The 21,963-nt window shown below is 49.3% G+C and overlaps 1 pseudogene; it reads right to left on the minus strand.

The window, feature by feature from the left end:
* Positions 1-14,695: 14,695 nt before the first annotated feature.
* On the minus strand, positions 14,696-15,877 carry LOC150027558 (uncharacterized; annotated as a pseudogene).
* Between the last annotated feature and the right edge of the window lie 6,086 nt (positions 15,878-21,963).

Below are 21,963 nucleotides of genomic sequence, written 5' to 3' on the forward strand. Positions count from 1 at the left end.
ATAGAGCACCGATCAGTCATCGGGTGCATGGTCATCGGGGTCTCGTGTTACACGCAGTTAAACTGGGACTGAGGTTCCCAGCGAGAGCGTTACGCATGGACCTCGAATGAGCACATCTCAGGGAATCGTGCACGAGAGTGGTCTGAGGGAGCTAGTAAACCGGTCAGTGATTGGTGATTCCCTCAACCCATCACGTGCGCGACACCGTGAAGGGTAAGCCGTTTACGCAGAGAGCAACGCTTGGTGAGTGTGCCTAGACCAGCCACACCTGGCGTTCTCCTGAGAGTATGCGATTTACCCAGGTGGAAGAAATATCCTAAGTTACTCCGCAAGGGAATGACTTAGGCGCATAAAGAGAAGCGCTAGAGCCCTTCAAGTAAGTGACACGTGTGTGGTTAGATGTGAGTTGCATGCCTCCACGTGTCATCATCTGAGAAGGGCGCGGTCCAGATAAAGGTGCACTCCGTACCGCTAAGGGCACAGACAGGCGCAGCCAAGCGCAGAGACGCACAGACACTCACGCTCTCACTCTACTGATTCTAGAGGTAGGTTGTCGCAGGAAAGCATAACAGGGTTCTGGCACATGTCAGAGAGGCATAACAGAATTCTGTTAGGCCCAGATACAGGCAGAGACATAAAAGGGAGAATCAGGGTGAGAGTCAGGGAGGGAACAAAAAGAGCAAGAGTTTTCACACACACGACTAGTTTTTCTCATTTGGTGGTTCTGTGATCTAACTTGATCGTCGGAGTGCAAACGGCCGCTAGAGGCGCCGTCTGTGTGTTTTGCAGGTCGCGTTTGGAGATCCTAGAGAAGGTTCTGAGGGTGATTTTGCAGATAACACAGTCGCGTAGACGGGGCAGAGAGTGCTACAAAGCGATTCCTCCACATTCCAGTTGTCGGCAGGATCATTTGGCGCCCACCGTGGGGCCCGAGTGAATCGTGGTCCCATATACACCACAGTTTTTGAAGCTTACCAAAGTTTTACCAAGTTCTTTGCTAGGGAAAGATGCCAAGAAACAGACAACCATCACCTGCGCCATCTGCTGACGAAGGAGCTGTGACAATGGCGCAGGTCCTGGAGATGGTGCGCACGCTGCAGGATAACGCCGCAGCGTCGAGAGTTGAACAAGAGAGGATACAGGCGGAGTTGGCTGCGTCGCAGAGTAGGAACGACGAGCTGAATCGCGTCAATGAAGAGCTGAGGAGGACGTTGCAGGCACAGAGGGAACACGCGGTTGACGAAAGTGTGTCGAGGCAACCGTCGCCTCCAAGAGCGTTCCCCATGCCATTCTCCCCTGAAGTCATGGGAACCATGGTGCCTCCCAACCTGGTGGGGGTGAAGGCGTTGTTCACAGGGGTAGAAGATCCAGAGGCGCATCTGACGGCGTTCCACACCCAGATAATGTTGTCTGGGGGCTCAGACGCTGTGTACTGCAAAATGTTCATGAGCACCCTAAGCGGAATCGCCATGGAGTGGTTCATGAGCTTACCAGAAGGACATATCACGTCTTTCCCTCAGTTTTCAAAGCTTTTCACTGAGCAGTACATCGTCAACAAAGCACCCGCAGTGGTGTCATACGATTTGTTCGATGTACGACAGTACCAAGGCGAGTCGCTGAAGGACTACCTCAACCGCTTTGGAGCACAAGTGGTTAGACTGCCCAGCAAGGATGAGGATATGCTGGTGCACGCGTTTAAGAAGGGAGTGCTGCCTGGCCCCTTCAGTGAGTCCCTCATCAAGAGCCATCCCAGCACCTTTGCAGAGATCCGACGTCGCGCGGTGGCGCACATAGTAGCAGAAACAGAGGTTTCTGAGAAAAGAGGGAGTGCTGCACCACCAAGACCGCGTGGAGGGCAAGGGAAACCGCAACAGCAAGCAAGGGTGCATGAGGCCAAGGAGGGAAAAAAGGTGCGGGAAAAGCCTCGTCCCTATGCACCAGGCAAGGACCACGGCAGGGGGCGTGCAAGGGAGAACAATGCACCCCCAAGATACAATTTCATGGTGGGATTGGCAGATCTCATCGCCCTTCCTGCTGTAGCAGCGAGACTACACGTGCCGGAGAAGACAGATAAGGTACTTGGTAGGAAGAAGAATGAGTGGTGTGAGTTTCACCAGGCCTTTGGCCACACACTCCACTCCTGTTTGGCGTTGGGACACCAACTGGCAGAGTTGGTGAAGTCTGGATTCTTGGCAGATTACCTGCGTGAGCCGTAGGGTGATCGCGCGTCGGGATCCCAGGCTGGAGAACAGCAGCATGAAGTCCCTGTGCACGGGGAAGTGCAAACAATCGCGAGGGGCTTCTCTGGTGGGGGATGCACCGCGTCACAGAGAAGGAGGTACACTCGATCGGTTATGGCGGTAGACTCGGTAGACGAGAGCCATTACCCTGAAGTAGATATTGTCTTCAGGAAAGCTGACCTACAGGACGTTGTCCCGCACGATAACGTCCCTGTGGTCATTTCCCTCATCACGGCAGGAAGACGAGTGCACAGAGTGCTCGTAGATCAAGGAAGCTCGGTAGACGTCATGTTCTGGCCGACGTTTAACAAGTTGCAGCTGTCCCCTAATCAACTGAGGCCGTATACCGGGTGTCTCTACGGCTTTGCAGGAGATCAGGTAGAGGTGCGGGGGTACATTGAGCTGAGGACAACGTTCACTGATGGAACGACAGCCCGCACCGAAAGGATAAAGTACTTGGTGGTGAACGCCCCTTCTGCGTACAACATTTTGTTGGGGAGGCCAACACTCAATAGGTTGGGCGCAATACCATCAACGAGGCACATGAAGCTGAAGCTGCCGTCGATGGAGGGGACCGTAATAACCATCAAGTCGGATCAGGCTGAGGCTAGACGCTGTTATGAGAACACCCTAAAGCAGAAGAGAAGTGTATGTCACGACACCACCACCAGGTGTGCGCGAAGAGCGATCGGTGGTTAGGGAGACACAGGGCGCTCAGAGGATGGAGAACGCTACGGTGGGGGGCTCCCAGGTAGCTCAGGTTGAAGAAGAAGAGGAAGGCGCGATCACTCCTCGCGAGTCAGGGATCGCGAGGGCGGTCATCGCCAGTGAGAGAAGGCCCCACCCAGCTGAAGGATGGGTCGAAGTGGACATCAGGGGGAAAAAGTTCAAATTGGGGGGATCCCTCATTGAAGAAGAGCGAAAGCTGATTGTTGGTGTTATCGAGAAGCACATGGGTGCCTTTGCATGGTCAGCGTCCGACATGCCAGGAATCGACCCCGATTTCCTTTGCCATCGTCTGTCGATGGATCCTAAGGTTCGACCTGTGCGACAAAGGTGAAGGAAATTCAACGAGGAAAAGAGGAAGGTGATCCACGACGAAGCACAGAAGCTCCTTGCTGCAGGGCACATCAGAGAGATCCAGTACCCCGAGTGGCTAGCGAACGTGGTACTGGTTCAGAAGGCAAGCGGCAAGTGGAGAATGTGCGTGGACTTCACTGACCTCAACAAGGCATGCCCCAAAGACTCTTACCCCTTACCCAGTATAGATGCTCTGGTGGATAGCGCGTCAGGGGGGAAGCTGCTCAGCTTCTTGGATGCATTTTCAGGATACAACCAGATCAAAATGCACCCGATGGATGAATGCAAGACCGCGTTCATGACTGAACGATCTTGCTATTGTTACAAGGTCATGCCATTCGGACTAAAGAACGGAGGGGCTACCTACCAATGACTCATGGATAGGGTGCTCTCGCCCATGCTGGGAAGGAATGTGCATGCATATGTAGATGACATGGTGGTCACGTCCCGAGAAAAGAAGCACCATGCAGCCGATCTGGAGGAACTATTCACCACCATCGCCAAGTACAGGCTGAAGCTCAACCCTGAGAAGTGTATTTTTGGCGCGGAGGCTGGGAAGTTCTTGGGTTTCCTCTTAACAGAGCGGGGAATCGAAGCTAACCCAGAGAAGTGCGCAGCAATCGTGGCAATGAGGAGCCCGACGACGGTGAAGGAGGTGCAGCAGCTCACGGGTCGCTTGGCAGCCTTATCCCGGTTTATGTCCGCTGGAGGGCAGAAAGGTCATCCGTACTTCCAGTGTCTTAAGCGCAATAGCAGATTCCTTTGGACACAGGAGTGCGAGGAGGCCTTCATCAAACTGAAGGAGTATCTGGCGAGCCCACCAGTCTTGCGTAAACCTTAGGTGGGCATCCCTCTTCGTCTATATTTTGCTGTGACGGAGAGAGCAGTCAGCTCAGGCCTGGTGCAAGAGCAAGACCAGGCCCAGAGGCCTGTGTACTTCTTGAGTAAGGTGCTGCAAGGCCCTGAAACAAGGTACCAGGCCCTCGAGAAGGCTGCCCTGGCGGTGGTATTTTCAGCAAGGAGACTCAGGCATTACTTCCACAGCTTCACAGTGGTGGTAATGACAGATCTGCCCATCCAAAACGTGCTGAAGAAACCTGACGTAGCGGGAAGGATGGTGAAGTGGGCGGTGGAATTGTCAGAATTTGACATTCAGTACGAGCCCCGAGGACCGATCAAGGGGCAGGTGTTCGCGGACTTTGTAGTCGAGCTGTCGTCGATCGCGACACCTGCAGAAGGTTTAGATTTCCGATGGGTGTTATCGGTGGATGGCTCCTCTAATCAGCAGGGGAGCGGTGCTGGAGTCATTCTGGAAGGCCCGAACGGGGTACTGATCGAGCAATCCCTTCGCTTTGCCTTCAAGGCTAGCAACAATCAGGCGGAGTATGAAGCCCTGATCGCAGGAATGTTGCTAGCAAGAGAAATGGGAGCAAGAAATCTGCTGGCCAAAAGCGACTCTTTGCTGGTCACCGGGCAGGTTACAGGGGAGTTCCAGGCAAAAGATCCCCATATGGCAGCCTACCTGGAGTATGTACAGCTCCTGAAGACGTCCTTCACCGAGTCTGAACTGGTGCACGTGTGATGGATATCCACTAGGAGAGGATTTTATTAATGAAGGAAGAGGATTTTCACCTACACATTTGAAGTTCTTCCTTCTAGTCTTCTCACAAATTAAAAGAAGTCAAAGAGAAGATGAAGCCTAAAGATAAAGAAGTCTACAAACTCTCAAATAATAGGCTTCATATTAAATATCTCTCTTTATAGTTTCTTTTAAATTGTAAATAATATAGAATAATGTTTAGAAAGGTGCTTAGAGGGAAACATGAGACACCTTTTTTGTAAAAGCATCTTTAGGCTTTAGTTTAGCAAATTCTAGAAGCTTGGGGAGTGAGCTTAGTAAGGGGGGTGTGATCTTAGGAGTTTTTTGGGTAGCTTAGGGAATAAGCTATGTAAATGACCAGCCCTTACTCCTATCTAAGGAGGGCTTAGGTCCTTCACAGTTCAGATTGGAATTTTATAGTAGAGAGACTATACTCAATTTTGGAGAGAATTTGTGAGTTTTGAGTCTTCCTCTTCTTTGCCTTATCTTGTGAGCTATGGAGAGCTTCAAGTGGTGGCACTCCATCACTTTTCTTGGTTCAAGGTTCCAAGTGGCGTGAATGGCTTCTTCCAATCCTCAAAATCCAGCAAGCATCTTCCTATAAGTGTTCTTCTTCCCTTTTCTTCAATTTTCCATTCGGTAGTTTTGATTCCTAGAGTTTTATTTCTTTTTCTACCGTTTAATTTTGTGTTTCCAGCATTGTGTTCTTAATTTTGTTTGGTTCAGTAGCTAGCTTTTAAATTCTGTCCAGTTTTAATTCTTGTTCTTCTTTCCTTGTGTTTTGATTCAATTTGACAAAACATGGACTTCCATATGAGTCTTGGTTGGTGCTAAGTTTTGGTGAGTTCTTGAATTTAGAACATTGATCCAATTCTAAAGTAAAGTGCCTTTCAAATCCAGCTCAAGTTGTTCCTAAGAATGTCAAGAATCATGTGTTCTTGTAGTTACATTCACATCAACGTGCCAAGAGAGCAAAATGCCAGAGCAGACCTGCTTGCCAAGCTGGCCAGCTCGGGCAAGGGGGGGAAGCAGAGGACCGTCATTCAGGAGACCTTGAAGGTACCACGAGCGTTCGTGTCAGACAACCAGGTACTTCAGGTGTACAAATCAATGGAGCGTCTGACGATCGGTCATCGGTCGTTGACTCAAGAAACGTTGAAAGCACCGAGGGTGAGAGCGCGACCGTCGAAGATCGATGAGTCGATGGAGGTCCGCGCGGTGAAGGAACCCGACACCTGGATAGCACCATACCAGTTGTACTTAGAAGATGGTGTACTCCCACTTGACGTGGCAGAGGCAAAAAGGATAAAGAGGAGCTCAAGTAAGTTTACTCTAATTGATGGAAACCTCTTTAGATTTGGATTTTCTCACCCTGTGCAGATCTGCGTGCACGGCGAGCAATGCACCAGACTTATGTCTGAGCTGCACGAGGGGGTGTGCGGAAGCCATGTAGGTGGTCGCGCTTTGGCAAGTAGGATACTCCGCGCGGGGTACTACTGGCCAAAGCTGAAGGAAGACTGCGTGAGGTTTGCTCAGCGTTGCAAACAGTGTCAACTTCACGCGGACTGGCACAAGGCACCTCCTGAGGAGTTGAGGTCCATCCATAGCCCGTGGCCATTCCACACATGGGGGATCGACATCCTAGGACCTTTTTCCCTGGCGATAAGGCAGATGAAGTTTCTCGTCGTGGCCATCAAGTACTTCACCAAGTGGGTGGAGGCAGAACCAGTTGCACACATCACCGCACAGAAAGTCGAGCATTTCATCTGGAAGAACATCGTCTGTCGCTTCGGAATACCCAAGAGGTTGGTCTCCGACAATGGCACCCAGTTCACAAGTCATCAGCTGAGGAAGATGTGTGAGGAGTTAAAGATACAACAGGTTTTCGCTTCAGTGGAACACCCGCAAACCAATGGGCAGGTGGAGTCGGCCAACCGAGTACTGCTCAGGGGGCTGAAGCGAAGACTAGACAAGGCTAAAGGAGGCTGGGCAGAGGAGGTCCCCAAAATCATATGGTCTTATCATACCACCCCACAGTCCAGCACCATTGAGACACCCTTCAGCCTTGTCTACGGGACCGACGCCATGATTCCCGTGGAGATACAGGAGAGCTCCCCCAGATTCTTGAATTTCATTGCTGAAGAGTCCAATGAAGAGCGAAAGGTGAATCTCGACCTACTGGACGAAGTGCGAGAAGAAGCCAGAGTCAGTGCTGAAGCCGTAAAGAGAAGAGTAGAACGGAGGCACAACTCTAAGGTAAGGCTCAGGCGCTTCCAGGAAGGTGATGAGAAAGGCGTATCAGAATGAGATGGAGAACAAGTTGTCTCCAAAGTGGACAGGCCCGTATAGAGTGGTTGAGACGTTGGAGAACGGAGCTTATGGGCTAGAAACTCTGGAGGGAGGAGCAATCCCCAGAACGTGGAACGCCACCCACTTAAAATTTTACTTCAGTTAAGTTGTAAAGTAGTTGCGTTCTCGCGCTAAAGATACATGCTTTGTATATAGTGTGAACAGTTGAACAGACAAGGGGGCACTCTTTTCCCTAAGGAGGGTTTTTGACGAGGCCACCCAATGAAAAAATTTCCAGCATATCAAGTGTGCGCAAGTATTAAAGTTAAAATCGTCCTTGCCCCAGGCGCAAGTGCAGGTGATCGGTTAGGCCTTACTCGCCCTAGGTGCGAGTACTGGCACTGATCTAAGTCCTCCTCGCCCCAGGTGCGAGTGCAGGCGACTAGGGTTTGAAAAGCCAGGGGTGCTAGTAAGACCAAGAAAGGGAAAGGAAAGATTTTGACAAATGTCCTTACCCACTTGGCATACACCAATATTGGCCCAGTAAGGCTCTTAGTTCGAAACCCTTCTCACCCCAGGAGTGAGGCAGGGAATGAACGACCCGATCCGCCGAAGGGTGATGACCTTGGGGAAGGCAAGAGGGGTTAGCGAGAAACACTTTTCTTTCCCCAAAACGAGGCATCACCTCGAGCGATCGATGTCAAAGTCCTCTATGCACCTAGCGCTAGAGCGACAGAGAAGCAAAGTGAAACCCGAAGAGCGATGACTGATTAGTTGTTGGTGGGTAAATGCCAAAAGAGCGATCAGTTGTCTGGGGATGCGCTAGTCACAAGAGCTGTTAAAGACAAAACTAAGGAAGTTGTTGGTCGCGCTCAAATTAAGGGCCAAGATCAAAGAGTACAAGATCGCGCTAAACCTAAGCTACCTAACAGTTAGTCGTGTGCATAAAGAAAGGTGAAGCTCAAGAAAGTACAAGAGAAGAAGCTTATAGCTGAAACGAGTATGTATTCACACCAGAGTTTATACAAATTCAAATACAAAGATCATGCAGAAATGTAAAATTACAAAGAGGGAAAAGAGAAAGGGCTCAAGAAGGAGGGACGAGCTTTCCATCTACCACTTCGTGGTAAATGCTGAACTGGGAGAGGTCCAGATCCGGGAGAATGCACTTGATCTGCTCGAGGGCCAGCTCGAACCCATCAGTAAGGGCCTCGGCGCCCACGCCCATAAGGTCAGCCTTCTCCACTTCGAGTTTTTGCTTGGAGGCCTCCACAGCATTCTTCTCGGTGGTAAGGGAAGCGATGGAAGAAGCAGCTTCTTCCAATTGGCCCCTCGCCACGGATAGCTCGCTCACCACCTCCTCGAGCTTCTTTTCCCTGGTAGCGGCCGCTTCTTTGATGGACTCGAGCTCCCCCGCTAGGTGCAAGTTCTGTTGGTGTAGGGAGGAGGTCTCGGCCCCCAGGTGGGTCACCTTGCCCCGCAGCTCCGCTACCTCGCAGTCCAAGGCAGTAATGGCTTGTCCCATCAAGATCTCAGTCGTGATGGTCTCTTGGACCTGCGCCAGGTAGTCACCCCTGGATTTCTCCACCATACCCCTTAGCAGGGCTCTGGACTCTTGGGCAGCTTCGAAGTCACACTGCAGCGACTCCTTATCATGCTCAAGTTCCTTTACCCTCCTCTCCAGGGCTAGTTGTTTGCGGTGCTGGGTGGAGAACTCTAAGGAGAGCACTATCTGCTTTGCCAGGTGCAGGTCCACCTCGTCCCCATTCCACTCAACGAGCTCTCGGCTGCGAAGGAGCTGTCGGACCAAGGCTATGACTCGGCTGAAGTTTTCGTTGCTGGCTCCAGAGCCGCTTGGTCGCGAGCTGCCCCCACCTTCGGCTGTAGCAGCGGAGGTTGGCGGTGGCGGTGGTGATGCAAGGAGCCCTGGGAGACCCCCCGAGGGAGCAAAATCATCCCCAACAGGTGAGGTAGATTGGCCAAGAGCTTGGCCTGCTGGGGGAGGTGATGGAAGCGGAGTTGGAGAGGGAAGTCGAGGGGTTGGAGAGGGCAGTTGTTGAGCAGAGGGAGGCGAGGCTGAGCCTTCCTCTATCTCCACCACCTCGACTTCCCCAGGTTGAAGAGATGAAGCCCCCCCAACCGCTGGAAGTTTCCTCTTGCGGTGTACGAGAGGAGAGCCAGAGCTCTCCTCTTCGGTTGAGGGAGCAGCAGCAGCAGCGGCAGGTGAAGCAGAGGCCTTCACCAATCTCTTTCTCTTCCTTCCTAGCTCGGGGCCTTTAGCTGGCGCAACCGACAGGGGAGGAGCAGCAATGGGATTGGTGGTGGAAGAAGAGGAGCCAGACCCCTGGGCCCCTCTGAGCCTGGCAAGCTCCAGCAAAGCCTTTTTCCTATCTTTCCCCGACATTGAATCTGCATTGAAGAGAAAGGAAGAATTAGATGGGGTAGTTGTGCAAGTAAGTCGGAATATATGCAAGCATGCATGAAAATGTGCAAGTATCCTAAGAGGTGAAAGAAGAACCTACCTATGTACTTTTTCAGGGCCAACACATCGAACTCATGTTTGATAAGGCGAGCAGAGTTATACTTGGCCCCCAGGAACAACCCACATAGCTCGCGCTCGTAGGGGGCCATGACTTCGAGACCTCGGGGCTTCTTGAACTCAACCCCAGGAACCCAGTAGAGGGGGTACCCCTCGAGCAGGGTTGGACTTTGTGGGGTGGCAGATATCATGTAGAACCTGCCTTTCCAGTCTTTGAAGGATTGCTGGTACAGGCCCAAGAGCACCCGTCCAGCAACCCCATTCAGACTCACCCAGGACCTGTCCCTGGGGTTCTTCGCCTCGAAGAAGTAAAGGAACACGTCCACGGAGGCATTGAGTCCGAAGTAATTGTAGAGAATCTGAAATGCCCGGATGAAAGCCCAGGCATTTGGATGTAGTTGACAGGGCGCGACGTTCAGCTCCATCATCAGCTCTTTCTCGAAAAAGGTGAAGGGCAGGCGTAGCTTCAACCTTTTGATAATCGCAGAGTAGACGAAGGTAAAGGGCACCCCATTGGTGGCCCTGTCATCTGCGTAGATGGGCATCCCACGAGGAGGAATGCGTACGCAGATGTTGAAGTCGTTCTCCCTGTCCATGGCGCACGAAGGCTCATCCGGGTCATGGCTCAGAAGGGAGGTGAGATGACCCTGCGGTAGTAGGGTGGATGTTTCGGCCAGCAACGCCAGGGGAGCCCAGTCGCAGACCCTGGCGTTGTCATGGTAGGAGGTTGCAACGGGTGGAGGTGGAGCTGGCGCACTTGCGGAAGGCTGTGCACCAGAAGACGAGGCAATAATGCGAGCGGTTTGTTTCAAGCGAGCCATCGTGAGATAGCTGCAATGGAGGAAAAACGAAAAGTCAGAATGAATGGAAGAAGAGGGAATGATGAATGGTTCGGTGAAAACAGAGAAGGGGAAGGAGAAAGAAATGCCCAGGTGAAAAGAGGAAGAAGGAGAAGCAGAAATCAGAGCAAGAACGCGAAAAACCCTAGCACGGGTCGAGAGAGGGAAAACAGAGAAGATGAATGCATGACAACGAGAAAGACGAATGCAATCGGTAAAAGTAACCTAAGTGGACCAAGGAAGAAGAAAAACCATACCTTTGGGTGATCGCGAGAGGTTTGGAAGCAGAAAACTTGAAGAAAAATGGTTACGCAGCGAGAGAGTTCGCAGGAAGTCTAAGAGTTAATTGAAGAAGATGAAGGAACAGTGAAGGCGCGCGCCTATTTGAATAAGAGAAGCGCTAGCGACACACCATGCTGGCCGTCGATGGGGCCACGTGTCGCGAGATTAAGGAAGGAAGTCCTAACGTTAAAGAAGCAGCACGTGATGCGGTCCCACTTGCCACGTGGACTGAGGGCACGGCCACTTAGTCTCTTCGCCGAGAACGAGTTCACGGCTCGAGACTGGGGGGCTTGTGATCCGATCGGTCATCGGTAGTCGATGACGTCAGCAGCAGAGAACCACGTGGACCACTCGCGGGGTGACACGCGGACCAGGTGACAGATAGATCGGGGTGAACGTGATCGGTTGTCACTAACCAAATGACCACCGACAGATCAGGCGGCAGCGAAGTCAGGGGACAAATCACCCAGAATGGTGATCGGTGGTCATTAACCAAGTGGCCACCAACAGACCAGTTCCCAGATGAACATATGGGGGCAGAACGCGGGAAGCAATAGAGCACCGATCAGTCATCGGGTGCATGGTCATCGGGGTCTCGTGTTACACGCAGTTAAACTGGGACTGAGGTTCCCAGCGAGAGCGTTACGCATGGACCTCGCATGAGCACATCTCAGGGAATCGTGCCCGAGAGTGGCCTGAGGGAGCTAGTAAACCGGTCAGTGATTGGTGATTCCCTCAACCCATCACGTGCGCGACACCGTGAAGGGTAAGCCGTTTACGCAGAGAGCAACGCTTGGTGAGTGTGCCTAGACCAGCCACACCTGGCGTTCTCCTGAGAGTATGCGATTTACCCAGGTGGAAGAAATATCCTAAGTTACTCCGCAAGGGAATGACTTAGGCGCACAAAGAGAAGCGCTAGAGCCCTTCAAGTAAGTGACACGTGTGTGGTTAGATGTGAGTTGCATGCCTCCACGTGTCATCATCTGAGAAGGGCGCGGTCCAGATAAAGGTGCACTCCGTACCGCTAAGGGTACAGACAGGCGCAGCCAAGCGCAGAGACGCACAGACACTCACGCTCTCACTCTACTGATTCTAGAGGTACGTTGTCGCAGGAAAGCATAACAGGGTTTTGGCACATGTCAGAGAGGCATAACAGAATTTTGTTAGGCCCAGATACAGGCAGAGACATAAAAGGGAGAATCAGGGTGAGAGTCAGGGAGGGAACAAAAAGAGCAAGAGTTTTCACACACACGACTAGTTTTTCTCATTTGGTGGTTCTGTGATCTAACATGATCGTCAGAGTGCAAACGGCCGCTAGAGGCGCCGTCTGTGTGTTTTGCAGGTCGCGTTTGGAGATCCTAGAGAAGGTTCTGAGGGTGATTTTGCAGATAACACAGTCGCGTAGACGGGGCAGAGAGTGCTACAAAGCGATTCCTCCACGTTCCAGTTGTCGGCAGGATCACGACCGTTTGCACTCCGACGCTCAAGTCAGCCAGCAAGAAACACCAAAACTGTGCACCTCCGTATCTGAGCACCGCGTATGGCACTCTGAAGGTGGTAAAAAGAACTGTGTATTGTGTGTATATTCTCGCTTTGGCAAACAACCTCTTTTCCAGTCCCTTGTGCGCAGCCTTACGACTTCGAGCAAGCAACTGGAGTGTATTCTGGGAAAATTTGCCAAAACTTCGACCCCTGTTCCCAACATTGTCAGCGCTATTTAAACTACCCAAGCATTTAAAGCGCCTTAAAGCGCTTTTAATCACAAACGTAACGTGCTCAATTAAGGCGTCTAATTAGAAAACGTAGTGCATTTAAGACGTTGAAACGCTTGGGAGCCATTATAGTACCTGAACGCTCGAAAAAGAAACTGTATTGAATGACTTTAATTATCTGGTACCTGACTAAAGGGTGTTTCTATTCTGACCTGGCTGTCGTACACGTGGAGGGCCTCACGACGCCATGACCCCATCTGGGGGCGTTTCTGCCCATCTTGGGACGTTTCTACGTGTGAACCCTCCTGCCTGGGAGTGCTACTGCGCAAGGGGTGACTTTTTGGGTGCCAACTCATGCCCCCAATCATATAGTCACTCACTCTGAGAGCGTATCTGCCTTCCTCTCGTACCCTGCACCCGGCTGCCCTGGGCGTGACCTTCCTCTTGAGTCGTATCTGTCCCAAAGGCGTCTCTGGGGCGGCAGGGGTACTTCACGAGTCAAGCTGCCCTACACTGGTGTTGTTACTATGGCCTTGAAGCCACCTTTCTCTTCTCTTTATCATTCTCCCGGATCATCGGGTCCTGAGGCCTTCCCACGGCGTCGCTCCCTTCATGGTCTTTCCTACCCATGGATATCGGGGAACCACACTGTGATTGCCTTGCTTTAGTAATTGTTCCGTCCGGTTGACCGGGACGTCTTCGTGCGCGACTTCAACCGTCAGCTAGGGACTCCTTCCCACTGGTTACCTGTGGATTCCTGCAAAAAAGAGGACAAAGAGGCGCCCTAGCGGCCGTTTGCACTCCGACGCTCAAGTCAGCCAGCAAGAAACACCAAAACTATTAACCTCCGTGTCTGAGCACCGCGTGTGGCACTCTGAAGGTGGTAAAAAGAACTGTGTATATGTGTGTGTTTTCTCCCTCAGGCAAAGATCTTTCCCCAGTCCCTTGTACGTAACCTCAAGCACGAGCAAGCAACTAGAGAGTTCTCTGGTAAATTTTCCAAAAGTTCGAACCCCTTTTCCAACATTCTCAGCGCTATTTAAACTACCCAAGCATTTAAAGCGCCTTAAAGCGCCTTTAATTACAAATGTAACGCACTCAATCAGCGTATCTAATTAGAAAACGTAGCGCATTTAAGACGTTGAAACGCTTGGGAGCCATTATAGTACCTGAATGCTCGAAACGGAAACTGTATTGAATGACTTTAATTACCTGGCACCTGACTAAAGGGTGTTTCTATTCTGACATGGCTGTCGTACACGTGGAGGGCGTCACGACGTCGTGACCCCATCTGGGGGCGTTTCTGCCCACCTGGGGACGTTTCTACGTGTGAGTCCTCCTGCTTGGAAGTGCTACTGCGCTAAGGGTGACTTTTTGGGTGCCAACTCATGCCCCCAATCATCTAGTCACTTACTTTGAGAGCGTATCTGCCTTCCTTTCGTACCCCGCACCCGGCTACCCTGGGCGTGACCTTCCTCTTGTGTCGTATCTGTCCCAAAGGCGTCTCTGGGGCGGCAGGGGTACTTCGCGAGTCAGGCTGCCCTACACTGGTGCTATCACTATGGCCTTGAAGCCACCTTTTCCTTCTCTTTATCGCTGCCCCGGGTTATCGGGATCTGAGGCCTTCCCACGGCGCCGCTCCCTCCATGGTCTTTCCTACCCATGGGTATCGGGGAACCACACTGTGATTGCCTTGCTTTAGTACTGTTTGATCTGGCGACGCCCTGGTTGGGCGACGCCTTCACCTAGGCGACGCCTTGCCTTGGCGACGCTTCCTCTTGGCGATGCTGGCACTTGGCGTCTCTCCACCTAGGCGACGCCTTGTGTTGACTTTGACTCTCCAGTCGTTGACTTTGACCTTGACTTAGTCAACGCCCGGATACGGGACGGTACAGTAATGTTTGATCTGGCGACGCCCTGGTTGGGCGACGCCTTCACCTAGGCGACGCTTTGCCTTGGCGACGCCTCTTCTTGACGACGCTGGCACTTGGCATCTCTTCACCTAGGCAACGCCTTGTGTTGACTTTGACTCCTGGTGTTGACTTTGACCTTGACTTAGTCAACGCCCGGATACGGGACGGTACACCTTTCTATCCTAAGGATTTTCTCTTTTTCTAGCACTTTTTTTTTTTGTTTTCCTCATCCCTGTTATGTTTCATTTGTATTTGGTCTTTTACCACTTGAGAATGTGGTAGAGGACTAAGTACAAACTTCCTATGCTTATGGGTGAAGGAAATCTCGTTAGTGAGACCATCATGCAAGGTTTTCTTATCAAATTGCCATGGCCTCCCTAATAAGATATGACAAGCTTCCATAGGCACTACATCACATAAAACCTTGTCTTTGTAGTTCCCTATGGAAAACTTGATTTCCACTTGCTTATCTACACTTAGTTCCCCATTTTCATTGATCCATTGTAATTTGTAAGGTTTGGGATGAGGAACTACTTGTAGATTGAGCTTATCAACCATTCTAGCACCACAACAATTACAACTAGATCCACTATCCACAATGAGGGAACATATATTTTCTAAAACATTACACCTTGTATGAAAGATGTTCTCCCTTTGTGTTTCCATGGATGTGCTAGGTTGATTGTTGAGGGTTCTCCTAATCATTAACAATTCTCCCTGTAATGGAGCTACCCTCTCATCCTCTCCCCCTTCCTCTCTCTCACTTGGCTCATCCTCACCACTAGTGTATTCGTCTACACCTTTTAAGAACAAAGTCCTTTAGTTTGGGCATTGAGCTTGCACATGCCCTCTTCCAAAGCACTTAAAGCACTTAACGTCCCTAGTTCGGATGGGTGGAGTGGAGGCATCTTTTGCTAAGGGCTTGGTAGTTTCCTTTGGTTTTTCTCTAGATGTGCTACCATCCCTTTTATAGTCTTTCTTGGGATAAAAGCTAGAGTATGAACCCACCCTTTGACTTGAAGTTTTGCGCAAATTTTGTTGTTCAACTTTAATGCAAAGTTGAACCAAATCATTCAAGTCTTGGTAGGGAAGGAGTTCAACCCTATCTCTTATCTCAAGAGAGAGGCCACTAAGGAATCTTGCTATGGTGGTGTCCTCCTCTTCTCTAATAGATGCTCTCATCATGTAGAGCTCCATTTTCTACCTATACTCCTCTACACTTATATTCTTTTGTTGGAGTCTTTGGAGCTTGTCCATTAACTCCCTATGGTAGTATGAGGGTATCTGTCGACGTCTTAGGGCTCCCCTAAGGTCATTCCAATACTCAATGGGAGGTTCCCTATGAAGACGTCTTTCTCTTTCGAGAGAGGTCCACCAATACATGGCATTCCCTTGGAAGCTAAGGGTGGCTAAGGGTACCTTTCGTTCTTCACTCACCCTACGGCAAGCAAAGAGTTGCTCTACTTTCATTTCCCAATCTAGATATATTTCTACGTTTTCCTTACCATGGAAATGAGGTAGGTCTACCCTAACCTCCCTTGGGCCCTCTTGCTCCCTTTGCCTATTTCTTCTAGGGGGTGGTTGGTAGTAATCATTGATTCTAAGGCTTTCCTCCCCGAGAGACTCATTATCTTTGGAATGCGATGCATGAGTATGTGTTTTTTTGGAATTTTGTGATTTCTCTTCCTTTGCTCTAGTTAGTTCATTGATTTTAGACTCGTTCTCCAATTGTCTATAGGAAATTAGTTGAACATCCTTGGCAAGTTGTTTAAAAAGGGATTTGATGGATTTCACATCACTTTCCATAGACTTTGAAGAATGAGAAGACATGACTAGAACTTTGTGTCTAGAAATGTTTAACTTTGAGAAAAATGAGGGAAGTTAAAGAAGGTAGTTTTCCAGATAAGAGAGGTGAGTCATAATGAACTACTTAAATACCAAGTCTTGCCGTAGCCAAAAACTATCCCTCAAGATCTTCCACAAATCTTTCTCTTGGTAAACCACTTAAAACACAATGAGGTTGGAGAAATCAAATTTTTAATGCAAGAAACAATGCAAACTATGTACAACCCAAGCAAAATTATCAAAGCTTAAACAAGACAAAAGCAAAGCAAATAAGCATAGCTAACTAAAGGCAATTGATGTAATTAAAGCAATTAACAAATGCTAAGCTAGATAGTTTTAAGCTAGTCAGCCCTAAGTGAGGCTTCTTGGACACTTGGAGCCCTTGAAGACACATTCACCATCTAATTGCATAATTAACAAGTAATTAACAAGAGTTAAATTGCAAAGAAATTAAATGACACTGCCTTTGTTGTCTTTCCAATTGCACTCCCTTTGTTGTTTCTTCTTTGTTGGGCCTTCCAAGGTATGTGGTGTATTTAGTATGTGTTTGTTTCTGCCCTTTGCCTTTGATCCTCTTGGGATTAGGTAATTAATTATTCAATCCAGCACCTATTAAGCAAAACTAGACTCCTCTCAAGTCAATTCCCACTCAACAAGTACCAATTGATAATTAATCCACCACCAAGCTTAGAGGTCAAAGAAACAAAGCAAGAAACAAATTAATTTGAAAAACAGTACCACACAAATGGAATTAAATGGGACACAACTTAGAAAGAGTTCAAATGAAATTAGACAAGCAAATAAAAAGGTACTCAAAGAAAGGATGACACACAAAAAGGAACCTATGGAATAGCACTAGATTTGATTTAAAAACCAAAAACAACACCACTGAAACAAAATGTTGTGGTCTAGAATGCGTGACTTTCACAGATTTATGCTGAGCTTGATTTTTAATATTTGCTTCTGAAAATTTATATTCAAACAAATCAAGATCTCAACAAATTTTTGGCGTTGGTTTCACTCCAAACTCATGCACCATTTAATTTTAATAATTTGTTTAAAATCAGTGCTCAAAACCGCCAGTTGTAGTGTCAGGATTGCACACTTTTTTTGTAATATTTATCTTTTTTTTCTATTTCTTTTTTTCAACTGATTCTTTTTTTGTTCTTTTGCTAACACCTCAATCTAGTAAAATCCAGAGGCTCAGAATTTTCTTATGTTGTATTTAATTTTCATAAGCAAAATCAGCCAAAACAGAATGGTGGAAAACAGAGGATTCTGAAAATCTGGAAACAAAAACAGAATGATATACCAACAAAAACACAATGGAATTTGTGTGGATCTAGCACACAAATATGAACTCAAACTAAAAATTAAAAAGCACCAAAGGATCAAAACACAGCAGATTTCAGATCAAGTATTCAAACCAAAAACAAGAAACAAATAAACCAAGAAAAGTACTACTAGGATTTGTTGACAAATATGGAAACACATGACTTAGACAAAACTTATGGATTCATAAAATGAAAAGACTCAAGAACATCATATGACTTAAATGAAATTTCAAGCTAGACTCAAATACCTAAAAATAAAAACAGCAACACAAAGATATCAAGAATCCTACACAAAATTGAAAATAGATGTTCAAGCAGAAATTTGAACAAACCCACTGATTGAAATGAATACACAAGCATTCAAATCATATTAAAATCATAAAAACAGCAAGACAAGATGAACACAAGATGAACAACCTAGAAATAAGAAGAACTCAAAAAGAAAATTGCAAAGAGATACTCATCTTTGAAGAACCATAGCTCATGATACCAAATGATGACATTCCTATGAGCTCTTCTTTGCGTTTTGGTGATGAACTTGCGGAAGCTTATGGTTGTTGATGGAACAAGGCCTTCCTAGGAAGCATGGGTGCCTTGAAGGTGCATGAGAGTGGGGAATTTGGGAGGTTCGGCCAGCCCCTTTGAAGGTGATGAAGTGAAGATTAAAACCTAGCTGCTAGGCAAAGAGTAGTGTATGGCACAAATTTGGCAGCATAACAATACTCTATTCAATCTTGAAAATACATGATGTTGGCTCCCCCTTTTATAGGCTAAGGAGGACCATAAAGGTTAACCTAATGATAAGCAAATGCCTTCTAAATGAAATGTAAATGACATCACAAGGAAACCATGGCACATGGTCGGCCTAGTGGAGGAATCCTTCTAGAACGTACCAAAATCCTTAGCAAATCTAGGTCAAATCCTCATGGAATCAAGTTTGTGCTATTTACACTACAACTAATACTAAGCTACTCTTGATGGGCCTTCATGTAGCATATATAAGTAGCTTTCTCTTCCATCCGTAGCTTGGCCCAAGTCTTCATGGATTCGCTTGGCCACGGACCTAATAATAGGTCCTAGACGCTCTCCCTCTTGCACTAGACGCTCTCCTCTTTGCACTAGACGCTCTTCACTTGGCTCTAGACGCTCTTGGCTTGGCTCTTGTCTATCATAGGAGGTTGAGCTTGGCCATTTTCCATCAAGAGACATGCTGAAAGCAATGTCGTGTCGTCCCCGGTGTGTCTAGACACCAAGATGTCCAGGGACTTTGGTGATTACGCCTAAGGAGAAGGTTTCCCGAAGGATGGCGCTTCTCCTATATGGTCCGAACTTCCTCACTGCCTGATGCCCACACTCGAAGGAGGCGCCCCCCGCCACTTCCTTGCGAAGTGTCTAGACACCAGACACCGGGGCTAGCCGTTCTTACCTGGGGAGGGGGCGTCCCGAAGGAATTCGTTAACCCCTGCCCAGAGACTAAACGCCCGGATTTTAGATATGCTATGCGTACCTTTCTGTTCCGTCCGGTTTACCGGGACGTCTTCGTGCACGACCTCAACAGTCAGCTGGGGACTCCTTCCCGCTGGTTGCCCGCGAATTCCTGCAAAAAATAGGACAAAGAGGCGCTCTAGCGGCCGTGTGCACTCCGACGCTCAAGTCAGCCAGCAAGAAACACCAAAAACTGTCCACCCACGTCTCTGAGCACCGTGTATGGCACTCTGAGGGTGGTAAAAGAAACTGCGTATATGTGTGTGTTGTCTCCTTTAGGCAAAAATATTCTCCGGTCACTTGCACGTAACCTTAAAGCACGGGCAAGCAACCAAAGAGTTTCTCGTAAATTTGCCAAAGGTTCCCACCCTTTTTCCGACATTCTCAGCGCTATTTAAACTGCCCCAACATTTAAAGCGCCTTAAAGCGCTTTTAATCTCTAACGTAACGTACTCTTTAAAGCGTTTAATTACGAAACGTAGCGCATTTAAGACGTTGAAACGCTTGGGAGCCCTAATAGTACCAGAATGCTCGAAAGGGAAACTGTATTGAATATCTTTAATTACCTGGCACCTGACTAGAGGGTGTTTCCATTCTGGCATGGCTGTCGCACACGTGGAGGACCTCACAACGCCATGACCCCATCTGGGGGCGTTTCTGCCCATCTGGGGACGTTTCTACGTGTGGGTCCTCCTGCCTGGGAGTGCTACTGCGCTAGGGGTGGCTTTTTGGGTGCCAACTCATGCCCCCAAGTATCTAGCCACTTACTCTGAAAGCGTATCTGCCTTCCTCTCACACCCTGCACCCGGTTATCCTGGGCGTGACCTTCCTCTTGGGTCGTATCTGTCCCGCAGGCGTCTCTGGGGCAGCAGGGGTACTTCGCGAGTCAGGCTGCCCTTCACTGGTACTATCACTATGGCCTTGAAGCCACCTTTTCCTTCTCTTTATCACTTTCCCGAGATATCGGGACCTGAGGCTTTCCCACGACGTCGCTCCCTCCATGGTCTTTCCTACCCATGGGTATCGGGGAACCACACCGTGATTGCCTTGCTTTTACACTGTTTGATCTGGCGACGCCCTGGTTGCGCGACGCCTCTACCCAGGCGACGCCTTGCCTTGGCGACGCCTCCACCCAGGCGACGCCTTGCCTTGGCGACGCCTTGTCCTGCCTTGGCGACGCTTCCTCTTGGCGTCTCTACACCTGGGCGACACCTTGAGTTGACTTTGACTCTCCAGTCGTTGACTTTGACCTTGACTTAGTCAACGCCCTGATACGGGACGGTACACAAGCCCCCCAGTCTTAAGCCGAAGACTTGTCTTCAGCGCAAAGACTAAAGCCTTGCCCCCGCCATCCACGTGCCTTCCCGATGACGTGTCATTCTCTGCTGACTCAGCAATTTTTCGAATTAATGACGCGACACTTTCTGAACCACAGGGTATTCTTAATGACCGATTGGACATTCCCTGAAAAGGGGATGATAACACCTTTTGGGCTACCCTTGATCGCGCGCCACGTGGCCCATCGCGTGGTCCTCCTTTAGAGACCTTTGCGTTTCCCCTGGGCAATCAACCCTCTGACGCGTGGCCCGATCCTACGACCCTTAGTTAGCGCTTCTTGAGTCGCGAAATGTAACGTTTAAGTTACTCCAAACCCCGCGCTCACCCTACTGTTACATTCATTCACTCTGCTACTTTGCCCTGTTCATCGCCTCCAAAACCTCTTCTCTCTGCAATTGCGATTCTCCCCTTCCTGCGCTCTCCTACCGCCTCCATTTCAACAGCAAAGGTATGGTTTCGAGCACTCTCAACTCTTCACTGTTGTCGCATTATAGGAAACTGCCTGGGACTGTTGTTATTCTCGTATTTCTCTGGATATTGTTTGTATGCTTCGTTGTTCCTTTCGCTTCCCTTCGTTCTCTTGCGGGTAGGGCGCTCCTAGGGTTCTTCCATTTTCCCCTTTTCTTCTCCCCAAACCCCTTTTCTCTGAACCCTTTCTTTCTCTTTTAATCTTCAGCATTGGCGTTGATGGCGAAAACCAAGACCACCGCGCCTTCCCCGCTCCCCAAGTCTCATTATAAGGGCGAATATGACTGGGCCCCCGACGAACTTCTGGACGAATGTTCCCTCCTGAACTCCGTTGAGGACGTGGAGGCCCACAGGGGGGACCCTGCTCTCTATAACTTCAATGCTTTCCACAAAAGTCATGACTCCCAAGTCCTGGTAAGCCGAGTGCGACCTGGGATGCCCGTTTGCGCGGACTCACGGGATACTGGGGGATGCCCTTTCTTCTTCCTCTATCAAATGGTGCTCAAAAGGGTGGGCCTGCGTCTGCCCCTAACTCCCTTCGAAACAGAGCTACTGACAGAGATAAACACTGCTCCCGCCCAACTCCATCCCAACAGTTGGGCTTTCGCGAGGGGGTTCCAAATTCTCTGCGGCTATCTAGGTGTTCCCTCCTTTGTGGACGTTTTTCTTCACTTTTTCGAGGTAAAGAAGCAAGGGAAAAGCCTCTGGATGAGCTTTTCTGGGATCGCCGGGCGCATCATCCTTACGCTCTTCCAGAATTCGTTCAAAGGCTGGAAGGGGAAATTTTTCAAGGTACGCGCGACCAAGCGCGATCCTTCCATCTTAGAGGGCTTTCCCCTGTACTGGACAGACAAACCTATAACCATGAAGCCCTTGGCTCTGGACGAGCTCGCTCCGCCTGACCGGGATGTATGCAAAGCCTTGGCGGGACTGGGAATAGTCTTTGATACCGCTAAACTCATCGCGAATGAATTCAATGCCCATGGGCTTTCTACATAC

This window comes from Phaseolus vulgaris, chromosome 5 (assembly GCF_051622355.1).
Source record: "Phaseolus vulgaris cultivar YP4 chromosome 5, ASM5162235v1, whole genome shotgun sequence".
Classification (NCBI taxonomy): Eukaryota; Viridiplantae; Streptophyta; class Magnoliopsida; order Fabales; family Fabaceae; genus Phaseolus; species Phaseolus vulgaris.